This window comes from Lepidochelys kempii, chromosome 3, assembly GCF_965140265.1.
Source record: "Lepidochelys kempii isolate rLepKem1 chromosome 3, rLepKem1.hap2, whole genome shotgun sequence".
NCBI lineage: Eukaryota > Metazoa > Chordata > Testudines > Cheloniidae > Lepidochelys > Lepidochelys kempii.
The window spans coordinates 184,248,449-184,274,356 of NC_133258.1; the positions used below are offsets into that span (position 1 = coordinate 184,248,449).

Here is a 25,908-nt window from a genome sequence, read left to right on the forward strand (position 1 = left end):
CATTCTCTGTGAGCGTTTCTTCCACATCAGCACAAAGGCTGTCCCAGATTAGAAGGCGAAAAAAGCAGACAAGGGAAGAAATGTTCTGTGATTTGATGCATTCCTCTGAGACTGACAGGACCCAGCTGAATGCATTGACGCTTGCACTGTCAGAGAGCATGCGCACCGACCAAGACTGCAGGAAAGCATAGACTCATAGAATATCAGGGTTGGAAGGGACCTCAGAAGGTCATCTAGTCCAACCCCCCCTGCTCAAAGCAGGACCAATCCCCAACTAAATCATCCCGGCCAGGGCTTTGTCAAGCCTGACCTTGAAAACCTCAAACGAAGGAGATTCCACCACCTCTCTAGGTAACCCATTCCAGTGTTTCACCACCCTTCTAATGAAAAAGTGTTTCCTAATATCCAACCTAACCTCCCCCACTGCAACTTAACACCATTGCTCTTTGTTCGGTCATCTGCCACCACTGAGAACAGCCGAGCTCCATCCTCTTTGGAATCCCCCTTCACATAGTTGAAAGCAGCTATCAAATCCCACCTCATTCTTCTCTTCTGCAGACTAAACAATCCCAGTTCCCTCAGCCTCTCCTCATAAATCATGTGCTCCAGTCCCCTAATCATTTTTGTTGCCCTCTGCTGGACTCTCTCCAATTTTTCCACATCCTTCTTGTAATTTGGGGCCCAAAACTGGACAAAGTTCTCCAGATGAGGCCTCACCAATGTCAAATAGAGGGGAATGATCACGTCCCTCGATCTGCTGGCAATGCCCCTACTTATACATCCCAAAATGCCATTGGCCTTCTTGGCAACAAGGGCACACTGTTGACTCATATCCAGCTTCTCATCCACTGTAACCCCCAGGTCCTTTTCTGCAGAACTGCTGCCGAGCCATTCGGTCCCTAGTCTGTAGCGGTGCATGGGATTCTTCCGTCCTAAGTCTTTCTCCTGCACTTGTCCTTGTTGAACCTCATCAGATTTCTTTTGGACCAGTCCTCTAATTTGTCTAGGTCCCTCTGTATCCTATCCCTACCCTCCAGCATACCTACCACTCCTCCAAGTTTAGTGTCATCTGCAAACTTGCTGAGGGGGCAATCCACTCCATCCTCCAGATCGCTAATAAAGATATTGAACAAGGGTCTGTCTGTCTGTGTGATGCTTTTCCCAGGAACAGATCAGGAATGCAGCCTTACAACTGTTAGTTAGTAAGTAATCTAGCTAGAAATGCGTTAGAATTCCTTTTGTTTAATGGCTGGTAAAATTAATCTGTGCTGAATGGAATGTATATTCCTGGTTTTGTGTCTTTTTGTAACTTAAGGTTTTGCCTGGAGGGATTCTCTATGTTTTGAATCCGATTACCCTGTAAGGTATTTACCATCCTGATTTTACAGAGGTGATTCTCTTACCTTTTCTTTAATTAAAATTCTTCTTTTAAGAACCTAATTGATTTTTCATTGTTCTTAAGATCCAAGGGTTTGGGTTCAAACTTGTACAAATTGGTGAGGATTTATATCAAGCCTTCCCCAGGAAAGGGGGTGTAGGGCTTGGGGTGATATTTTGGGGGAAGATGTCTCCAAGTGGGCTCTTTCCATGTTCTTTGTTTAACACACTTGGTGGTGGCAGCATAGGGTTCAAGGACAAGGCAAAGTTTGTACCTTGGGGAAGTTTTTAACCTAAGCTGGTAAGAATAAACTTAGGGGGTCTTTCATGCAGGTCCCCACATCTGTACCCTAGAGTTCAGAGTGGGGAAGGAACCTTGACATGGTGGCAGAGCGGTGAAATCATTTTGAGATTTTTTTGAGATCATTTTGAGATCATTTTGAACCAGAAGCACAACAGGATTTTAAAAGGTTTTGTAAAGGAGGATTGCAGCTGTAAATTCTGTGTCTCTGCCTGGGGGACAGAGCAGCAGGCATAACAAAGGGATTTTTCTTTTTTGAGCTGGAGTTTTCTCTACCTAAAGGCAGGGTAGTTAACCTCCTGCAGGGAAATTCACAAGTTTTTCACAAACCTGAAGAGGGTTTTTTTTTTAAGCTCAGAGCAGCTAGAGGGTTTTCTGTCTATTTGCCTGGAGACAGAGGTGTTAGGGTTTTTTTTAAAGGATTTTTCTGTACACTGAGAAGAGCTACCAGAGAATATAGGTATCACATTACAGCACAGCAAAATTTTACAAGCCAGGTTTTTTGGTTTTGTTTTGCGGTTTTCTTTCTAACTCTCGGATGTAAAGTTAGTAAAAAACAGAGAGGCTAGGATTACAGAAACCAAGGCACAACACAAACTGGAGTTAACCAGATTGGAGGCAGCGAAAGAGGCAGAAAAAGTCCACAAGGCTGCCCACAGGAGAGCTATGGAGGCAAGGGAAAAAGAACTGGAGGAGAAGGAAAAAGAGAAGAAGCATGCACTGGAGATGGAGAAGGCAAAGGCTCAGCAGAATATACCGGATAACCCTAACAATCCTTACCCAACAATCTACAAATGTGAGCGACTATGTCCACAGTATGATGAATCCAGTGATATTGCTGAATATTTTCTCACCTTTGAGAGACTGTGCACACTCTATCAAATTCCTGAAGCTCACAAGATGACCACATTGGTCGCAAAATTGACTGGAAGGGCTCTGGACATATTCAATAAGATGCCTACTGATGAGGCTTCTAACTATAATAAATTCAAGGATTTGGTTTTAAAGCAATTTCAAGTTACACCTGAAACTTACAGAGTAAAATTTAGAACCCTTAAGAGAGGACCTGGAAGAAGTAATGTGGCTTATATAAACCAGATGAAGGATCTGTTAGATAAATGGGTCAAAGGAAGGGGTGTAACTAACTTTGGAGGAATGTGTGATTTGATGACTCAGGAGCAATTCCTGAATATCTCCAAGGAGGATATAAAACAATGTTTATGGGATAAGAAAATGGACTCAGCAGAAAGTCTTGCTTCTTATGCTGATCGATACGAGCAGTCCCAGACCGCCAGAGAGGCGAGGCAAACCGGAACAGAATGGGTGGAGGGAGGAGAGAGAAACAACCCTGGTCGCAGTTGGAGCGGATACCAGAAGGGACAAGCTCAGACTACACCCTACTACCGGGGGCAGCCCAAGGCCCCAACTACACACCAAGGAACACTCCAGACACCTTATCGTCCCACCACACCATTCTCCAGCAACCCACCTCGCCCCAATGACCCGTCAGCTGGACAATGTTTTAAATGTAACGAGCTGGGGCATGTAAAGGCCAACTGCCCCAAGAACCCCAACAGATTACAGTTCATTGCACCGGAATCACACCAGAGGTCCTCCGGCCCACATACCCTCAGAGCGGAGGGAAACTGTGAGTGTGGGTGGGAAGAAGGTCACCGTGTGGAGGGACACCGGAACACAAGTGTCGGCTATCCATGCTTCCTTAGTGGGCCCCAATTTAATCGACCCAGAGGTCCAACCGACGATTCAACCCTTCAAGTCAAACTCTTTTGACTTGCCTACAGCCAAGTTGCCGGTCCAGTACAAGGGCTGGTCAGGAACGTGGACCAGCAGTCTATGATGATTGCAGTCTATGATGATTATCCCATCCCCATGCTGAGGGAAGACTTGGCCAATCGTGTGAAGCTAGCCAAGAGGGTGGGAATGGTCACATGCAGCCGGGCTAAGCAAGCTGTCACACCTAGCTCTGTTCCAGAAACTTCTACCAGGACCCGGTCAGAGGTGATGGAACCGGACCCCACGGCAACATCTGCAACAGCAGTAGTGGATCCAGTCCCAGAGACCCAGACAGAGCCAGTCTCAGGACCAAAACCGGCAGAACAACCAGCACCAGAACCATAGCCAGCACGGAATCCAGTACTTGCAACCCCAAAACCAGAGGGCCCCACCGAACCTGTACCAGCAGCAGCAGACAACCCTACTCAAGAGGCTCAGCCTGAACCCCAACATAGTGCACCAGCGGAGAGCGGTTCACAGTCAACGGAAACAGCCCCATCACCTGCATCGCTTCCAGAGGGACCAAGCCTAGGTCCAAAATCCAATGAGGAACTAATGTCTCCAGCATCAAGGGAACAGTTCCAGGAAGCAGGAAGTGGATGGAAGCCTCCAGGGAACTTCGACGGTGGTATGGAGCAACCCACCGCCTCTCAACTCTTCCAATAGGTCCAGGTTTCTTGTAGAAGGAGGACTCATACAAGGAAACCCTCCTTGTGCCCAGCAGAAAGGACTAGCATCCTCAAAAAGAGTTGGTAGTTCCAACTAAGTATTGGAAAAAGCTCTTGAACTTAGCCCACAATCATCCTAGTGGCCATGCTGGGGTGAACAGAACCAAAGACCAGTTGGGAAAGTAATTCCACTGGGAAGGAATGGGCAAGGACGTTTCTACCTATGTCCAGTCTTGTGAGGTGTGCCAAAGAGCGGGAAAACCCCAAGACCAGGTCAAAGCCCCTCTACAGCCACTCCCCATCACTGATTCTCCATTTCAGCGAGTAGCTGTGGATATTCTGGGTCCTTTTCCGAAAAAGACACCCAGAGGAAAGCAGTACATCCTGACTTTCATGGATTTTGCCACCCGATGGCCGGAAGCAGTAGCTCTAAGCAACACCAGGCCAAAAGTGTGTGCCAGGCACTAACAGACATTTTTGCCAGGGTAAGTTGGCCCTCCAACATCCTCACAGATGCAGGAACTAATTTCCTGGCAGGAACTATGGAAAACCTTTGGGAATCTCATAGGGTGAATCACTTGGTTGCCACCCCTTACCATCATCAAACAAATGGCCTGGTGGAGAAGTTTAATGGAACTTTGGGGGCCATAATAAGAAAATTCGTAAATGAACATTCCAGTGATTGGGACCTAGTGTTGCAGCAGTTGCTCTTTGCCTACAGAGCTGTACCCCATCCCAGTTTAGGGTTTTCACCATTTGAACTTGTATATGGCCATGAGGTTAAGGGGCCATTACAGTTGGTGAAGCAGCAATGGGAGGGGTTTACACCTTCTCCAGAAACTAACATTCTGGACTTTGCAACCAACCTACAAAACATCCTCCGAACATCTTTAGCCCTTGCTAAAGGAAACCTACAGGATGCTCAAAAAGAGCAAAAAGCCTGGTATGATAAACATGCCAGAGAACGTTCCTTCAAAGTAGGGGACCAGGTCATGGTCTTAAAGGTGCTCCAGGCCCATAAAATGGAAGCGTCGTGGGAAGGGCCATTCACAGTCCAAGAGCACCTGGGAGCTGTTAATTATCTCATAGCATTCCCCACCTCCAACCGAAATCCTAAGGTGTACCATATTAATTCTCTAAAGCCCTTTTATTCCAGAGAATTAAAGGTTTGTCAGTTTACAGCCCAGGGAGGAGATGATGCTGAGTGGCCTAAAGGTGTCGACTACGAAGGGAAAAGTGATGCTGGCGTGGAAGAGGTGAACCTCTCCATGACCCTTGGGTGTATGCAGCGACAGCAGATCAAGGAGCTGCGCACTAGCTACGCACCGACGTTCTCAGCCACCCCAGGACTGACTGAATGGGCATACCACTCCATTGACACAGGTAATGCTCACCCAATTAGAGCCAGTGTTAGACACTTAATGTCTCCTCAAGCTAAAACTGCTATAGAATGGGAGATCCAGGGTATGCTACAGATGGGTGTAATCCGCCCCTCTGGCAGTGCATGGGCATCTCCAGTGGTTCTAGTTCCCAAACCAGATGGGGAAATATGTTTTTGTGTGGACTACCATAAGCTAAATGCTGTAACTCGCCCAGACAACTATCCAATGCCAAGCACAGATGAACTATTCGAGAAATTGGGACGGGCCCAGTTCATCTCTACCTTGGACTTAACCAAGGGGTACTGGCAGGTACCGCTAGATGAATCCGCCAAGGAAAGGTCAGCCTTCACCACACATCGGGCTGTATGAATTTAATGTATTCCCTTTCGGGCTGCGAAATGCACCCGCCACCTTCCAAAAACTTGTAGATGGTCTCCTAGATGCCTAGGGAGGTGGTGGAATCTCCTTCCTTAGAAGTTTTCAAGGTCAGGCTTGACAAAGCCCTGGCTGGGATGATTTAATTGGGGATGGGTCCTGCTTTTGAGCAGGGGGTTGGACTAGATGACCTCCTGAGGTCCCTTCCAACCCTGATATTCTATGATTCCTAGCAGGACTGGGAGAATATGCAGTCGCCTACCTTGACGATGTGGCCATATTTTCGGATTCCTGGGCAGAACACCTGGAACATCTACAAAAAGTCTTCGAGTGCATAAGGGAGGCACGACTAACTGTTAAGGCTAAGAAGTGTCAAATAGGCCTAAACAGAGTGACTTACCTTGGACACCAGGTGGGTCAAGGAACTATCAACCCCCTATAGGCCAAAGTGGATGCTATCCAAAAATGGCCTGTCCCAAATTCAAAGAAACAGGTTCAATCCTTCTTAGGCTTGGTCGGATATTACAGGAGATTTGTACCGCACTACAGCCAAATTGCCACCCCACTGACAGACCTAACCAAAAACAAACAGCCAAATGCAGTTCAGTGGACTGAAGAGTGTCAGAAGGCCTTTAACCAGCTTAAAGCGACACTCCTATCTGATCCTGTGCTAAGGGCCCCAGACTTTGACAAACCGTTCCTAGTAACCACAGATGCGTCCGAGCGTGGTGTGGGAGCAGTCTTAATGCAGGAAGGACCGAATCAAGAGTTCCATCCTGTCATGTTTCTCAGCAAGAAGCTGTCTGAGAGGGAAAGCAACTGGTCAGTCAGTGAAAATGAATTTTATGCAATTGTCTCCGCTCTGGAAAAGCTATGCCCATACGTTTGGGGATGGCATTTCCACCTGCAAACCGACCACGCTGCGCTACAGTGGCTTCATACCGCCAAGGGAAATAACAAAAAACTTAATCAGTGGAGTTTAGCTCTCCGAGATTTTGATTTCGACATATAACACAACACATCTCAGGAGCTTCTAACAAAGTGGCTGATGCACTCTCCCGTGAAAGTTTTCCAGAATCAACAGGTTAAAATTGTCCTTGAGATGTGGAAAATATTGTTAGTCTTTATACAGTTGGTAGTATATTTAGAGGTGCACATGTCTTATTAACTCTGTTTTCTCCTAGCACTCCAGGAAGAAATCACAGACAGTGTTTTCACCCTATCTGTGATTTGGGGGGCATGTCATAAAAATAAACGGAAGGGTAACCACCTTTCTGTGTACAGTGCTGTAAAATCCCTCCTGACCAGAGGCAAAACCCTTTCACCTGTAAAGGGTTAAGAAGCTAAGATAACCTCGCTGGCACCTGACCAAAATGACCAATGAGGAGACAAGATAATTTCAAATCGGGGGGAGGAAGGAGGGGCGGGGCGGACAAAGGGTCTGCCTGTCTGTGTGATGCTTTTTCCGGGAACAGATCAGGAATGCAGCCTTACAACTGTTAGTTAAAAGGAAAGAAGTACTTGTGGCCCTTAGAGACTAACAAATTTATTTGAGCATAAGCTTTCCTGAGCTACAGCTCACTTCATCGGATGCATGCAGTGGAAAATACAGTGGGGAGATTTATATACACAGAGAACATGAAACAATGGGTGTTACCATACACACTGTAACAAGAGTGGATCACTTAAGATGAGCTATTACCAGCAGGAGAGCTGGCGGGGGGGGGGGGGAGGGGCGGGGAGAAAACCTTTTGTAGTGATAATCAAGGTGGGCCATTTCCAGCAGTTGACAAGAACGTGTGAGGAACAGTGGGGGGCAGGGGAGAAAATAAATATATTTTTGATTTCAATCTCTTTGGTCACTTGATTACAGACCTAAAAGTGGCAATTCTTCAACAAAAAAACTTCAAGAACAGACTCCAACAAGAGACTGCTGAATTGGAATTAATTTGCAAAATGGATACAATTAACTTAGGCTTGAATAAAGACTGGGAGTGGACGGGGTCATTACACAAAGTAAAACTATTTCCCCATGTTTATTCCCCTCCACCCCCGCTGTTCCTTAGATATTCTTGTCAACTGCTGGAAATGGCCCACCTTGATTATCACTACAAAAGGTTTTTCCCCCCACTGCTCTCCTGCTGGTAATAGCTCACCTTACCTGATCACTCTTGCTACAGTGTGTATGGTAACACCCATTGTTTCATGTTCTCTGTGTATATAAATCTCCCCACTGTATTTTCCACTGCATGCATCTGATGAAGTGAGCTGTAGCTCATGAAAGCTTATGCTCAAATAAATTTGTTAGTCTCTAAGGTGCCACAAGTACTCCTTTTCTTTCTGCAGATACAGACTAACCCTGCTGCTACTCTGAAAACTGTTAGTTAGCAAGTAATCTAGATAGAAATGCATTAGATTTCCTTTTGTTTCATGGCTGGTAAAATAATCTGTGCTGAATGGAATGTATATTCCTGGTTTTGTGTCTTTTTGTAACTGAAGGTTTTGCCTAGAGGGATTCTCTATGTTTTGAATCCGATTACCCTGTAAGGTATTTACCATCCTGATTTTACAGAGGTGATTCTCTTACCTTTTCTTTAATTAAAATTCTTCTTTTAAGAACCTGGTTGATTTTTCATTGTTCTTAAGATCCAAGGATTTGGGTCTGTGTTCACTTGTACAAATTGGGTGGTTTTGCTTTGTGTAGTGCGGAGGTGGGCTGAGGACATAGAAATGTACATAGCTAGCTGTGTTTCTGTGTGCTGGACATTTCCCTGTGCAGCTAACTAGTATGGAAGAACAGGGTGTTGATGCACACCAAGATTTCATGGGAATCCTCCAGAGAGATCTCTAGGAAACTTTTTCCTAGAGGTATTCGGCAACTCTAACAAAGATTCTTCGGCAGAGCTACTTTGTTCCTTCTCCCTTTGAAGGAAACTGTCCTGCACCATTCTGCAATCACTTGTGCAGGGACCGAAGCAGCACACAGGCAAGCAGTATAGGGACCGGATCCGAAGCCACAAGCATGCAGTAGATGCACCCTTGCTTCCTCTCAGGAGTGAGGTATCTGCTACAATGACCCCCACCGATGGAAAAGGGTGGGAAAATTTAGAATATTGTCCCAAGTTGACTGCACCACAACCTTTTCATATTGCTTTTCTCCTCATGTAGAATGCCTCATGCCCTGGGATAAACTCACCATTCTTGGGGTGTTCGCCAACATGTGTGCTTGTCAAGAGTCAGTGAGAAAGTGATTGGTATGTTACTAGAGGCGTATTTTTCTATACTGTTTTAATGCTGGGCGTGTACTTAACAGTCATGCTTCTACATTAAGGTGTATGCCCAGGATAACTATGGGCATTTCAACATCCCCCACTGTAATCTTCTGGTCTGGAAAAATAGTCCCTGCCTGCAGCTTTCTGTACAGGCTGGTGTTCCTGAAGATACGTGCATCATGCACCTTTCCAGACCACTCCCCATTGAGGTCAGCGAAACGCTTGTGGTTTTCATAGATTTCATAGAATATCAGGCTTGGAAGGGACCTCAGGAGGTCATCTAGTCCAATCCCCTGATCAAAGCAGGACCAACCCCCAATTTTTGGCCCAGGGCCCTAAATGGCCCCCTCAAGGATTGAACTCACACCCCTGGGTTTAGGAAGCTAATGCTCAAACCACTGAGCTATCCCTCCCTCCTTACCCCTTCCTATTGATGTACTCCATTGCAAGATGGTCCAGGGCCAAAATTTAAACATGCGTGCCGTCTGTTGCCTCTCCACAGTCAGAGAAGCCCATTTCTGCAAAGCCATCCACTATTTCATGCACATTGCGAAGAGTCACAGCCCTTCATAGCAGGATGCAATTAACGGCTCTGCACACCTGTGTTAATGCAGCCCCATCAGCAGACTTCCCGACTGCAAACTGATGTGCAACCGACCGGTAGCAGACTGGATTTGCCAGCTTCCACACTTTGCAATCACCACGCACATCTACACCGTGAGCAGCCGCTCTCATTTGGGTGTCCTTGCACCACAGGGCAGGGACGAGTTCCACACACACTTCCAGGAAGGTGGCTTTCCACATCAGAAAATTCTGTAACCACTGCTCATCACGCCAGACCTGCATGATGACGCGATCCCACCACTCAGTGCTAGTTTCCTGAGCCCAAAAGCGACGATCCACCATTTGCAGCTGTTCCATGAATGCCAAAAGTAATCAAATGTTGCTCCTATCCATGTCAGACAGCATGTCAGGCAACTGTGAATACTGTTGAGTTAGGAACTTCACGCTGAACTGCACTGCCATTCGCGATGGGTTACTGACAGCTAGCAGAGATTGGACAGCAGTGTGGGATCCATCCTTTCACACAGAGATGGCAGGACAAACAGCGAACAAGGGCCACTGAAAAATGCCATAAAGATAGAAGCACATGGAATGCTGGAACAGAAAGCAATGCATCATGGGACATTAAGCCCAGACCCATGATGTGCTGCAATCCACTCCACCTTCCCACAAGACCTAGCAACAGATGATGGCAAGCTGAACTGTGGGATAGCCACTTACAGTGCAACGCTCTCATTGTCGATGCTAGTGCCCCAAGTGTGGATGCACTGTGCTGACAGAGGGAGCGTAGTGTGAACACACAGCATCCATTTTCTTTTAGCGCTTTTTGATCATTAACAAAAGTTTTGCCGACAAAACTCTGCAGTGTAGACAAGGCCTAACATTTGTAGGATTTAAAAAATACAAAACAAAAGAAAAAAAACTTACAGATTTGTGTTGACACATTTTCTTGACAGAGCTGTAACTTGTCTATCTCTTTGCTATCCTTTTTAATATTAAAAAAGACAGCTGCAGTGGCAAAGGAGCCAGCAAACAGAGCTGTAAACAGGGGAGTTTGAGTGGGAGTTTGCAAGGGGAGTTTGGGGGAAGACTAGGAGAACCAGGCAGAGGAACAGACAGGCTAGTGAAGGGAGTGTGTGGTGTTCTGGCAGTGTTGTGGTGCTCGTTGGGGGTTTGTTTTGCTGTGGGTGGTGGTGTTTTGGTTTGGTTTGTGTTTCCCAGACTAACAGGACTTAGCTGAGAAGGCGATGACAGACACAGAGGCAGCAGTGGTAGAGACCCAAGTAGTAGAAGGCACAAAGAAGATGACTGGATAGTGGAAGCTGCGGTATATACATGATCCTGGAGGGGGTACCTGAAAAGAGGTTAATCTGCATGAAGTGCCACCTGATAGACTTGATGGAAGAAAAGATCCGAGGATTGGAGATGCAGGTGGAAACTCTGGTTGAGATTGGAAGGGGGTTTGAGCAGATGATGGAGCAAAGACATGAGGAGACTGAAGAGAAAAGCTCAGACTTGCAGATGGAAGCAAGACCAAAGAACTCTGAGGGGAGACTGCTGGGTGAGGAAAGTAGATAGTGGAAGCATGTGATTAAAAGAACCAGGCAGAAGAAAAGACAGGCTAGTGAAGGAGAAATAGAGCTAAGGAACAGGTTTGCGGAGTTGGAAAATGAAGAAGGAGCACAGCAGGTGGTCACTGAAGGTGGGAGGGCAAGGAAGAAGAGAGGATCAGCTAGTTCTGTAGGAAGAGGGGAAGAGTCAATGGAGATAACAACATCAAATACGAGCCCCAGGAGGATACAGGATGGGTTGCAGAGGATTACAAGAGAGAATAGGAATCGAGAGGACTTGCAGCCAGAGGGAACAGGGGATAAACCGGAGAATCGCACCATCACCAGGAAAAGGCAGGTCTACATGATTGGAGACTCCTTACTGAGAAGAATAGACAGGCCTGTAACCAGAGCTGATCCACAGAACAGAAGGGTGTGCTGTCTGCCGGGTGCTAAGATACGGGACGTGGACCTGAGGCTGAAGAGGATCCTAACGGGAGCGGGAAAGTATCTACTGATTCTCCTTCAGGTGGGAACAAATCATACGGCTAGATTCTCGCTGGAACGTATCGAGGGAGACTATGCCAGGCTGGGGAAGACGTTTAAGGAAATCGAGGCTCAGGTGATCTTCAGGGGGATTCTGCCCGTTCCTAGACAAGGGCAACAAAGGTATAACAAGATTATGATGATCAACAGATGGCTCAGGCAGTGGTGCTATAAGGAGGGCTTTGGGATGTATGGCCACTGGGAGGCATTCATGACAGAGGACAGTTCTTTCGAGATGGACTTCACCTGAGTAGGGAGGGAAATAGACTTCTAGGATGGAGGATGGCACAACTGATTAAGAGAGCTTTAAACTAGGAATTTGGGAGAGATGGTTGGGAGATGTCCAGGTAATCTCCATGCCGGATTTTAACATTGAGAGGGAAGAAAACGAAGTAAGAAAGGATACAGCTGTGGGTAGGAAAATGGACATAAGGAGGAAAAGTAGTGTACATACCAGTCTAATAGGTAATACTGGCAGCAGAATGTCTGCGCCTTATCGGGTAAAGAATGTGAGCGAAGCCAAACAGAAAAAATTAAGATGTTTGTACACCAATGCGAGGAGCCTAGGTAACAAAATGAAAGAACTAGAGTTACTGGTGCAAGAAGTGAAACCAGATATTACAGGAATAACAGGAACATGGTGGAACAGTAGTCATGACTGGAGTACAGGTATTGATGGGTATGTGCTGTTTAGGAAAGACAGAAATAAAGGTAAAGGTGGTGGAGTAGCATTGTATATCAATGATGAGGTAGACTGTAAAGAAGTAAGAAGTGATGGAATGGATAAGACAGAGTCTGACTGGGCAAAAATCACACTGGGGAAGAAAGCTACTAGAGCCTCCCCAATGCTAGTGCTTGGGGTGTGCTATAGACCACCAGCATCTGAACTGGATATGGAAAGAGACCTCTTTAATGTTTTTAAAGAAGTAAATACTAATGGGAATTGTGTGATCATGGGAGACTTTAACTTCCCAGATACAGACTGGAGGACAAGTGCTAGTAATAATAATAGGCTCAGATTTTCCTGGATGCGATAGCTGATGGATTCCTTCACCAAGTATTTGCTGAACCAACAAGAGGGGATGCCATTTTAGATTTGGTTTTGGTGAATAGTGAAGACCTCATAGAAGAAATGGTTGTAAGGGACAACCTTGGTTCGAGCGATCATGAGCTAATTCAGTTCAAACTAAATAGAAGGATAAACAAAAATAGATCTGTGACTAAGGTTTTTTATTTCAAAAGGGCTAACTTTAAAAAATTAAGGAAATTAGTTAGGGAAGTGGATTGGACTGAAGAACTTGTGGATCTAAAGGCAGCAGAGGCCTGGAATTACTTCAAGTCAAAGTTGCAGAAATTATCAGAAGCCTGCATCCCAAGAAAGGGGGGGGAAATTCATAGGCAGGAGTTGTAGACCAAGCTGGATGAACAAGCATCTCAGAGAAGAGATTAAGAAAAAGCAGAAAACCTACAAGGAGTGGAAGATGGGAGGGATCAGCAAGGAAAGCTACCTTATTGAGGACAGAACATGTAAGGATAAAAGTGAGAAAGGCCAAAAGCCATGTAGAGTTAGACCTTGCAAACGGAATTAAAACCATAGAAATATAGAATCATAGAATATCAGGGTTGGAAGGGACCCCAGAAGGTCATCTAGTCCAACCCCCTGCTCAAAGCAGGACCAATTCCCAGTTAAATCATCCCAGCCAGGGCTTTGTCAAGCCTGACCTTAAAAACCTCTAAGGAAGGAGATTCTACCACCTCCCTAGGTAACGCATTCCAGTGTTTCACCACCCTCATAGTGAAAAAGTTTTTCCTAATATCCAATCTAAACCTCCCCCACTGCAACTTGAGACCATTACTCCTCGTTCTGTCATCTGCTACCATTGAGAACAGTCTAGAGCCATCCTCTTTGGAACCCCCTTTCAGGTAGTTGAAAGCAGCTATCAAATCCCCCCTCATTCTTCTCTTCTGCAGGCTAAACAATCCCAGCTCTCTCAGCCTCTCCTCATAACTCATGTGTTCCAGTCCCCTAATCATTTTTGTTGCCCTTCGCTGGACTCTCTCCAATTTATCCACATCCTTCTTGAAGTGTGGGGCCCAAAACTGGACACAGTACTCCAGATGAGGCCTCACCAATGTCGAATAGAGGGGGACGATCACGTCCCTCGATCTGCTCGCTATGCCCCTACTTATACATCCCAAAATGCCATTGGCCTTCTTGGCAACAAGGGCACACTGCTGACTCATATCCAGCTTCTCGTCCACTGTCACCCCTAGGTCCTTATCTGCAGAACTGCTGCCTAGCCATTCGGTCCCTAGTCTGTAGCTGTGCATTGGGTTCTTCCGTCCTAAGTGCAGGACCCTGCACTTATCCTTATTGAACCTCATCAGATTCCTTTTGGCCCAATCTTCCAATTGGTCTAGGTCCTTCTGTATCCTATCCCTCCCCTCCAGCGTATCTACCACTCCTCCCAGTTTAGTATCATCCGCAAATTTGCTGAGAGTGCAATCCACACCATCCTCCAGATCATTTATGAAGATATTGAATAAAACCGGCCCCAGGACCGACCCTTGGGGCACTCCACTTGATACCGGCTGCCAACTAGACATGGAGCCATTGATCACTACCCGTTGAGCCCGACAATTTAGCCAGCTTTCTACCCACCTTATAGTGCATTCATCCAGCCCATACTTCCTTAACTTGCTGACAAGAATACTATGGGAGACCGTGTCAAAAGCTTTGCTAAAGTCAAGAAACAATACATCCACTGCTTTCCCTTCATCCACAGAACCAGTAATCTCATCATAAAAGGCGATTAGATTAGTCAGGCATGACCTTCCCTTGGTGAATCCATGCTGGCTGTTCCTGATCACTTTCCTCTCATGCAAGTGCTTCAGGATTGATTCTTTGAGGACCTGCTCCATGATTTTTCCAGGGACTGAGGTGAGGCTGACTGGCCTGTAGTTCCCAGGATCTTCCTTCTTCCCTTTTTTAAAGATTGGCACTACATTAGCCTTTTTCCAGTCATCCGGGACTTCCCCGGTTAGCCACGAGTTTTCAAAGATAATGGCCAATGGCTCTGCAATCACAGCCGCCAATTCCTTCAGCACTCTCGGATGCAACTCGTCCGGCCCCATGGACTTGTGCACGTCCAGCTTTTCTAAATAGTCCCTAACCGCCTCTATCTCCACAGAGGGCTGGCCATCTCTTCCGCATTTTGTGATGCCCAGCGCAGCAGTCTGGGAGCTGACCTTGTTAGTGAAAACAGAGGCAAAAAAAGCATTGAGTACATTAGCTTTTTCCACATCCTCTGTCACTAGGTTGCCTCCCTCATTCAGTAATAGTATACCAATAGTAAAAGGTTCTATAGCCATATAAATGAGAAGGAAACAAAGAAAGAAGAAGTGGGACCGCTAAACACTGAGGATGGAGTGGAGGTTAAGGATAATTTAGGCATGGCCCAATATCTAAACAAATATTTTCCCTCCGTCTTTAATGAGGCTAATGAGGAGCTTAGGGATAATGGCAGGATGACAAATGGGAATGAGGATATGGAGGTGGGGGAGTTGCACTGTATGTAAGGGAGCAGTATGACTGCTCAGAGCTCAAGTATGAAACTGCAGAAAAACCTGAGAGTCTCTGGATTAAGTTTAGAAGTGTGAGCAACAAGGGTGACGTGGTGGTGGGAGTCTGCTATAGACCACCGGACCAGGGGGATGAGGTGGATGAGGCTTTCTACCGGCAACTCACAGAAGTTACTAGATCGCAGACCCTGGTTCTCATGGGAGACTTCAATGACCCTGATATCTACTGGGAGAGCAATACAGCGGTGCACAGACAATCCAAGAAGTTTTTGGAAAGTGTAGGGGACAATTTCCTGGTGCAAGTACTGGAGGAACCAAATCTTCTGGACCTGCTGCTCACAAACCAGGGAGAATTAGTAAGGGAAGCTAAAGTGGATGGGAACCTGGGAGGCAGTGACCATGAGATGGTCGAGTTCAGGATCCTGACACAGGGAAGAAAGGAGAGCAGCAGAATACAGACCCTGGCCTTCAGAAAAGCAGACTTTGACTCCCTCAGGGAACTGATGGGCAGGATCCCCTGGGATAATAACATGGGGGGAAAGGAGTCCAGGAGAGCCGGCTGTATTTTAAAGAATGCTTATTGAGGTTACAGGGACAAACCATCTCAATGTGTAGAAAGAATAGTAAATAGGCCAGGAATCATAGAATCATAGAATATCAGGGTTAGAAGGGACCTCAGGAGGTCATCTAGTCCAACCCCCTGCTCAAAGCAGGACCAATCCCCAATTAAATCATCCCAGCCAGGGCTTTGTCAAGACTGACCTTAAAAACTTCTAAGGAAGGAGATTCTACCACCTCCCTAGGTAACGCATTCCAGTATTTCACCACCCTCCTAGTGAAAAAGTTTTTCCTAATATCCAACCTAAACCTCCCCCACTGCAACTTGAGACCATTACTCCTTGTGCTGTCCTCTTCTACCACTGAGAATAGTCTAGAACCATCCTCTCTGGAACCACCTCTCAGGTAGTTGAAAGCAGCTTGGCTTAACAGTGAAATCCTTGCTGATCTTAAACACAAAAAAGAAGCTTACAAGAAGTGGAAGATTGGACAAATGACCAGGGAAGAGTATAAAAATATTGCTCTGGCATGCAGGAGTGAAATCAGGAAGGCCAAATCACACCTTGAGTTGCAGCTAGCAAGAAATGTTAAGAGTAACAAGAAGGGTTTCTTCAGGTATGTTAGCAACAAGAAGAAAGTCAAGGAAAGTGTGGGTCCCTTACTGAATGAGGGAGGCAACCTAGTGACAGAGGATGTGGGAAAAGCTAATGTACTCAGTGCTTTTTTTGCCTCTGTCTTCACAAACAAGGTCAGCTCCCAGACTACTGCACTGGGCAGCACAGCATGGAAAGGAGGTGACCAGCCCTCTGTGGAGAAAGAAGTGGTTTGGAACTATTTAGAAAAGCTGGACGAGCACAAGTCCATGGGGCTGGATGCACTGCATCCGAGAGTGCTAAAGGAGTTGGTGGATGTGATTGCAGAGTCATTGGCCATTATCTTTGAAAACTCATGGCGATCCGGGGAAGTCCTGGATCTATGACTGGAAAAAGGGTAATGTAGTGCCCATCTTTAAAAAAAGGAAGGAGGAGGATCCTGGGAACTACAGGCCAGCAAGCCTCACCTCAGTCCCTGGAAAAATCATGGAGCAGGTCCTTAAGGAATCAATTCTGAAGCACTTAGAGGAGAGGAAAGTGATCAGGAACAGTCAACATGGATTCACCAAGGGCAAGTCTTGCCTGACTAATCTAATTGCCTTCTATGATGAGATAACTGCCTCTGTGGATTAGGGGAAAGCAGTGGACGTGTTGTTCCTTGACTTTAGCAAAGCTTTTGACATGGTCTCCCACAGTATTCTTGCCAGCAAGTTAAAGAAGTATGGGCTGGATGAATGGATTATAAGGTAGATAGAAAGTTGGCTAGATTGTCGGGCTCAACGGGTAGTGATCAATGGCTCCCTGTCTAGTTGGCAGCCGGTATCAAGTGGAGTGCCCCAAGGGTCGGTCCTGGGGCCGGTTTTGTTCAATATCTTCATAAATGATCTGGAGGATGGTGTGGATTGCACCCTCAGCAAGTTTGCAGATGACACTAAACTGGGACGAGAGGTAGATACGCTGGAGGGTAGGGATAGGATACAGAGGGACCTAGACAAATTAGAGGATTGGGCCAAAAGAAATCTGATGAGGTTCAACAAGGACAAATGCAGAGTCCTGCACTTAGGACGGAAGAATCCCATGCACCACTACAGAGTAGGCACTGAATGGCTAGGCAGCAGTTCTGCAGAAAAGGACCTAGGGGTTACAGTGGACGAGAAGTTGGATATGAGTCAACAGTGTGCCCTTGTTGCCAAGAAGACCAATGGCATTTTGGGATATATAAGTAGGGGCATTGCCAGCAGATCGAGGGACGTGATCGTTCCCCTCTATTCGACACTGGTGAGGCCTCATCTGGAGTACTGTGTCCAGTTTTGGGCCCCACACTATGAGAAGGATGTGGAAAAATTGGAAAACGTCCAAAGGAGGGCAACAAAAATGATTAGGGGACTGGAACACATGATTTATGAGGAGAGGCTGAAGGAACTGGGATTGTTTAGTCTGCAGAAGAGAAGAATGAGGGGGGATTTGATAGCTGCTTTCAACTACCTGAAAGGGGGTTCCAATGAGGGTGGATCTAGACTGTTCTCAGTGGTAGCTGATGACAGAACAAGGAGTAATGGTCTCAAGTTGCAGTGGGGAAGGTTTAGGTTGGATATTAGGAAAAACATTTTCACTAGGAGAGTAGTGAAGCACTGGAATGCGTTACCTAGGGAGGTGGTGGAATCTCCTTCCTCAGAAGTTTTTATGGTCAGGCTTGACAAAGCCCTGGCTCGGATGATTTAGTTGGGGATTGGTCCTGCTTTGAGCAGGGGGTTGGACTAGATGACCTCCTGAGGTCCCTTCTAAACCTGATTTATTCTATGATTCTATGATATTCTATGATTACCACATCCGAGGTAGAAGCCAAACTCAAACATCTTAATGGGACTAAATCGGGGGGCCCAGATAATCTTCAACCAAGAATATTAAAGGGACTGGCACATGAAATTGCCAGCCCATTAGCAAGAATTTTTAATGAATCTGTAAACTCAGGGGTTGTACCGTATGACTGGAGAATTGCTAACATCGTTCCTATTTTTAAGAAAGAAAAAAAAAGTGATCTGGGTAACTACAGGCCTGTTAGTTTGACATTTGTAGTATGCAAGGTCTTGGAAAAAATTTTGAAGGAGAAAGTAGTTAAGGACATTGAGATCAATGGTAATTGGGACAAAATACAACATGCTTTTACAAAAGGTAGATCATGCCAAACCAACCTGATCTCCTTCTTTGAGAATGTAACAGATATTTTAGACAAAGGAAACGAAGTGGATCTAATTTATCTCGATTTCAGTAAGGCATTTGATACGGTTCCACCTGGGGAATTATTAGTTAAATTGGAAAAGATGGGGATCAATATGAAAATTGAAAGGTGGATAAGGAACTGGTTAAAGGGGAGACTACAACGGGTCATCCTGAAAGGTGAACTGTCAGGCTGGAGGGAAGTTACTAGTACAGTTCCTCAGGGATCGGTTTTGGGACCAATCTTATTTAATCTTTTTATTACTGTCCTCAGCACAAAAAGTGGGAGTGTGCCAATAAAGTCTGCGGATGACACAAAGCTGGGAGGTATTGCCAATACAGAGAAGGACTGGGATATTATACAGGAAGATTTGGATGACCTTGTAAACTGGAGTAATAGTAATAGGATGAAATTTAATCATGAAAAGTGCAAGGTCATGCATTTAGGGATTAATAACAAGAATTTTTGTTATAAACTGGGGACTCATCAGTTGGAAGTAACAGAGAAGAAGAATGACCTCAGAGTATTGGTTGATCACAGGATGACTATGGGTCACCAATGTGATATAGCCGTGAAGAAAGCTAATGCAGTCTTGGGATGCATCAGGCAAGGTATTTCCGGTAGAGATAAGGATGTGTTAGTACTGTTATACAAGACACTGGTGAGACCTCATCTGGAATACTGTGTACAGTTTTAGTCTCCCATGTTTAAGAAGGATGAATTCAAACTGAAACAGGTACAGAGAAGGGCTACTAGGATGATCCGAGGAATGGAAAACCTGTTTTATGAAAGGAGACTCAAAGAGCTTGGCTTGTTTAGCCTAACCAAAAGAAGGCTGAGGGGAGATATGATTTGCCCTCTATAAATATATCAGAGGAATAAATACCCGGGAGGGAGAGAAATTATTTAAGCTCATTACCAATGTGGACACAAGAACAATATAAGTGGATATAAACTGGCCATCAGGAAGTTTAGACTTTAAATTAGATGAAGGTTTCTAACCATCAGAGGGGGGAAGTTCTGGAACAGCCTTCCAAGGGGAGCAGTGGGGGCAAAAGACATATCTGGCTTCAAGACTAAGCTTGATAAGTTTATGGAGGGGATGGTATGATGGGATAGCCTAATTCTGGCAATTAATTGATCTTTGACTATTAGCGGTAAATATGCCCAATGGCCTATGATGGGATGTTAGATGGGGTGGGATCTGAGTTACTACAGAGAATCCTTTCCTGGGTGTCTGGCTGATGAGTCTTGCCCACATGCTCAGGGTTTAGCTGATCGCCATATTTAAGGTCAGGAAGGAATTTTCCTCCAGGGCAGATTGGCAGAGGCCCTGGGGGGTTTTCACCTTTTGCAGCGTGGGGCATGGGTCACTTGCTGGAGGAGTCTCTGTACCTTGAAGTCTTTAAACCATGATTTGAGCTCAGACATAGGTTTGGGGTTTATTACAGGAGTGGGTGGGTGACTGAGATTCTGTGGCCCGGGTTGTGCAGGAGGTCAGACTAGATGATCATAATGGTCCCTTCTGACCTTAAAATCTAGGAGTCTATGAGAATACTTACACCCAAGGGTAGGGAAACCTTTTGAGTACACTCACTTATTCCTATGGAACTACTGATGCGAGTAAGGCCCCATGTACACTACTAATGTAAATGAGTCAAGAGACTTGGTTACAATGCAGCTGTCCCCTGAAAGTTAAAAATTCTACTGTATATCATCCAAGGCTTTAGCCTAATGAGGATATAGTTCGATCCCAGATCGGCTAGAATTTGAACCATGTTGTAACTGTGTTAAAGGACGGCAGCATTTTAACCATGCCCTGGACTCATTTATAGCTGAAGAGTGCATGAAGCCTAACTTACACCACTATTCTTAGGCATGGTCTATGAAGTTTCTTTGGTGAGGGGATGTGATTTTTTATTTTTTTTTTTTTTTACCTTAATAGATAAATCAGTATAACCCTTAGCATGGAAGCAATTACACCAGTATAAGACATCTTTATACATCTTTACCCCGATATAATGCGGTCCTCAGGAACCAAAAAATCTTACCATCTTATAGGTGAGACGGCGTTATATCGGGGTAGGGAGAGGAACCGCTCCCCGCCCCAGCTCACCTCCGCCTCTGAGAGCGCCACCGCCGCTCCACTTCTCCCTCCCTCCCTTCCAGCCTTGCTTCGTCAATCAGCTGTTTGGTGCGGGAAGCCTGGAAGGAAGGAAAGAAGGACAGTGGGGGGAAGAAGAGGCACGGCAGCAGCACGCTCAGGGGAGGAGGCGGAGGCAGAGCAGAGGTGAGCTGGGGTGGGGAGCGGTTCCTCTGCGCCCTCCCCCCCCAGTTACTTGCTGCAGCCCTCCCCGCGCCCCCCCACCTCAGTTCACCTCCACTCTGCCTCCTCCTCTGAGCGTGCCACCACCGCTCCGCTTCTCCCTCTCTCCCTCCAAGGCTTGCCGCGAATCAGCTGTTTGGCGCAGCAAGCCTGGGACGGAGGGACAGAGGGAGGAGGAGAAGCAGAGCAGCGGCGCACTCGTGGGAGGAGGCAGAGGCGGAGCAGAGGTAAGCTGAGGCGGGGGGGCCACAGCAATTAAGGGGGGGGGGCAGAGGAACCGCTTGCAGTAACACGAATTCGGATATAACAAGGTAAAGCAGCCCCGCTCCCCGGAGAGCTGCTTTACTGCGTTATATCCGAATTCGTGTTATATCAGACCGCATTATATCGGGTAGAGGTGTACTATTATTGCTTATTCTCCTAACTTTATTGGTATAACTGTGTCCACACAAAAGGTTGTAACTGCTTTAACTATCCTCGTTTCAAATAGCCATCCTTAAAGCAGTACAAAAACTGTGTGTAGATAAGGCCTTGTAGGAATAAGTGACACTACTCACAACCCCTATACTTGGAAATACATGCAAATAGCAGAGGACAAACTCAATTAATATCTTCCTTCATTACAAATAGACAGACGAGTCACAGTTCTGTCAAAAAAAAATCTCTGCATAGCTATGTAAAACATTATTTTTAAAAGCTGGAAAAGTTAAAACAATGAATTCTTCTGATCAAAGTATTTCAAAAGCCCAACATGGGTGTGTGTGTGTTAATTATTTAATTAATTGATTTGATTTCCTTCTCCCCTCCCCTTTTCCTTTGTCTACACAATGTATTGTGCATCTCACAAGAACTGCTGTTCAGATTGAGGTCAGATTTAAATCCCAAATGCACTGCAGAAGGTCTATATTTGATTACAGTGCTATATGATGTCATGTATCCAAGACAACTAAGGCATTATGGTCTCCTAGGGATAAAACTATCTCTTGGTAATAGATTTAGGCACCCCGGCATGTGACTGATCCGTTGTCTCCAAATGAAAAATGTATGCAGCTGCACTCTTCAGCAAAACACATTACAACAAAAGGTCCAAATAATTGTTCTCATTGGACAGCATACAGAGACAAAATAGATATTTTCTTTTTAAATAAAAAGGCATATCAGGTACTTTAAAGATGGAGATACAATTTATTAAAATCAGTTTGTAATATGTTTTAGAATCAGACAACCAAGTCTATTTTGGGGGGTGAGGGGCCTTGAATGTCTCCCTGTGACTGTACAAAACCTCTGCAATATTCATTTCTGACTCACGTATGTGGGGAGGAACTCTTTCTTCCCATAATTTACTGGATATTATATAAAATAAAGGTTTTCCAGTTATTCACTAAAATATTTTCAAATTTCTCTCATTTTTAATGTCTCTTCCCAGTCTTCTTCCACTCCTTGATGTAAAATTAAAACTGAGAAACTGAGCACAAAATTGGAAGAGAACCAGTATCAGGAGAGATGCATGAAATGATTACAAAATTCTGCATCAGAAAGAGAGACCTTACAGGGACACAGGCAGCTCAAATTTAGCCCAAGATTTAGGTTTTGTATGTTTATTTTTACAAATCAAAACAAAATATAAATGTTTCCATGATTTAAAAGGCAAAATAATAATGTCCATGAAACTGGTATTTTAAATAAACATTCCCTGACAACATTTCAGCTGCAAACATTGGCCCAATCCTGTAATTTGTTATGTGCGGATCAACATCATAGTGAAGCAGCACACGAATTGCAGGATCAGGGCTATTTATTTTAAAATTGCCCATAGCCTTATTCAAACCTACTGAAGTCAACAGGAGTTTTCCCACAGACTTCAACTAGTTTTGGATCAGGCTCCATGTGCATTAAAACCTGAAAATGTAACTGATTGGAATGAAAAGTGACATGGACTATCAGATTGAACAGTGAAACTAAAAAGGCAAAGAATAAGCAAACACCATAAACAGTAAGCAATTAAAACTAAATTACTATAAAAACAAATAATTTTGATTTTTTTTGTAACAGAAAAAGACATTTGAAAAGATACTACAGTAGTCACTTTTCTTAAATTCTGCATGTCCCACAGTAAAAGAATAAAAACTAAAAGATGGGTGCCATAGATATAGTTATATAACTGTGCCACCTGAGCGCATTGCACTGAAAAAAAAAATACTGTTAATTTCATTTCCAAGATTCCCCTATCATACACAGTTCTCCAGGATAGCCTCAAAACAATACTGAATATTCTTTTGTTGATATTTCAGCTGAAGTGTAGCAATAACAATTGCCCAATGTTACAAAATGTCATACTATCTCTTTTGCTAACAGCTTGTAAGCCTTTTTAAACACAGATATCAGAACTCCACTTGAACCTTATCTGAAAGCATGAAGCTCTAATTTTATCTGAAATGCCCTTGCAGTGAGAATAATTTTTTTAAGTAGCACTTTAACAATACCAGAAAAAACTACGGCATTACAAACAGAGCTTACTGAGACCACAAAGATTGCATTGGTTTCCATTTTCAAATGACTGCTATACAGGCATAATTTTTCTTCCTATCCTTTGTGGTCTTCCTTTAGTTACATTTTTAATCACATCATTCCAAACACCTCTGATTCCAAGACAGGATATATGTTTGGATTTCTCTTTTACAAATTCTTTGAACTAAATTTTATACTTCATTCAGCTTCAGACTGCACTTTGAAAGTTTCATAAATAGAAAACAGCTAAAAACATAGACAACAGCACTTATATCACTAGTATTGATACATCCTTAGACATGTTTTGATTCAAGCTAGTATTTTTCCTAGTGCACAGTATTACTATCAATGTAAGTGTCAAGAACACTGTTTATCTGTCTAGAACTTTGCTCTACCACAGACTGCTTTCTATGGCACACAATGGTAATGTAGCCAGTGTCATGCTCTGGGGGTGCAATCTAGATCAGTATGTCATTGTGTCACTGCCTGCCCTGTAACCTTGGGTGTCTTGAATGCTCTGTTGTTGTGGCTCACAGCCTGGACACCAACAGCCAGCTGACTAACCATTATGTCCCTTGTTACAAACAAACAAAAGAAGGAATACACTACTAAGACTAAAACTTAATTTCAGCCCATTACAATCTTTGCCTAAGCAGGTTTCTCATCTATAATCAATTTCCGGAGATTTCAACCACCTTGGCTAAAGAATTCATCTTTCCGCAATCTCAAGAGCTCTGGCCTCTTCATTCCCTCAAGTGATGGAGGCCAAGATGGTATCTTCTCTCTCATTATATTATCTTCCAAAACTCACTGTTTTGTCCCCAGACTCAAGATAATCTCATGCTGTTCTTTCCTTCCTGTGGACATCCCATCTCCCTGCTGATTCATATGTAAATAGAACTTCCATTGTTTCAGGTCACTCCTTGCTTAATTTCACTGGAGACAGATAGACAGCTACCTTCCCTATTGTCTGGGAGAAAACCTGTTCACTAACTCCCTCTGATGTGCCTGGTTTAAACACTTTATTCACAGACTTTAAGGCAGGGTAGTCAATAGGTGGACCACAGGCCAAATCCAGACCGCCAGATGCTTTTGAATGGACCTGAAATCTTTTTATTTACTTATTATTGTTCTTATTTTATTATTTTCTCTGGAGTCTGGACCTTGAGTATACCTTGACGAGGAAATTTGGACTTTGACAAAAAAATAATTGCTACCTTTGCTTTAATGCCTATCTCTGAGTATTCATAATTCTTCACATAGTGTTTACACATGCATTTTACAATGATGTTGATCACCAGTGTGTCATCAGCTTTCATAAAAGATCTTACTTGATGTACTTTTATAATACAGTAATACTGTGTACACTCAGTTATTTATTTGAGGTTCAGACCCCATTTTTATAGCTAAGAAGCAACCTCCCTCACTTGTTAGGCTGACAGCTTTGCTTATCTTTCATGTTAATGTGCCTTCATGGCCACTGCCTAACTACAAGATTGGTCAGCCAAACAAATACACATTCCTTTGTCCAAGGCAGACTGTGCTCATACATTGCTTGCCAAAATTGAGAACATAATTTTAGCACATATGCATAACATTGTACGCACCCCATACATACATTACACAATTAGTTTTCTAATAATATCTTACATCACACCTTGTAGATATAGATTATGGCAATAGTATTTAGGTGTGATGAATAAGTCAAGAACCACAAGAGTTGCTGACACAGTATTGAATCACCAATGGGCCTCTTTGTCGCATGCGTACAAAATAAAGTACGTATCAGAAATATATTAACATAGGTGAACAGACTAAAGAACTATGATTAAAGTGAAATGGTGCTGGTGTTAGAGAAAAATTCACCTTTTTTTTGTTTTGTTTAGCACTAATAGGATTTTCATACAGCTAATGATTTAAATTCTCTTGATTTCAGATTGTAACTTTGCTTAGGCCTTGCCTACATGCGAGAAATTGACCAGAATAGCTATTCTGGAATAACTCCCCCATGTGGACATCTATTCCAAAATAAAAGTGATTTAATTCCAGAATAATTACTCCACTTTGTGAGTGGAATAATTATTCCAGAACAGAGTGTCCACATGGGGAAAACTACTCCAGAATAGAATCACAGAATATCAGGGTTGGAAGGGACCTCAGGAGGTCATCTAGTGCAACCCCCTGCTCAAAGTAGGACCTAATCCCCAACTAAATAGCTATGCCAGTCAAATAATAAACCAAATTATTTATAAGAGGAAACAGTTCCACCAGTGCCACTACATTCTGGGTAAAAT

At 44.4% G+C, this 25,908-nt stretch overlaps 1 protein-coding gene across 14 annotated transcripts in view; it reads right to left on the minus strand.

The window, feature by feature from the left end:
* FOXN2 (forkhead box N2) overlaps positions 1 to 25,908 on the minus strand; it is a 134,365-nt gene that overhangs the window by 90,039 nt on the left and 18,418 nt on the right. For 9 of the 14 annotated variants that reach the window (XM_073339242.1, XM_073339250.1, XM_073339239.1 and 6 more), the window contains exon 2: positions 20,832 to 20,985. The exons of 3 other annotated variants lie outside the window; for them this stretch is intronic. The gene's annotated coding sequence lies outside the window, so the exon portion shown is untranslated. Of the gene's footprint in view, positions 1 to 12,476; positions 12,487 to 20,831; positions 20,986 to 25,908 lie in introns of those variants that run through there. 2 more of the 14 variants (XM_073339245.1, XM_073339247.1) reach the window with 2 other exon arrangements.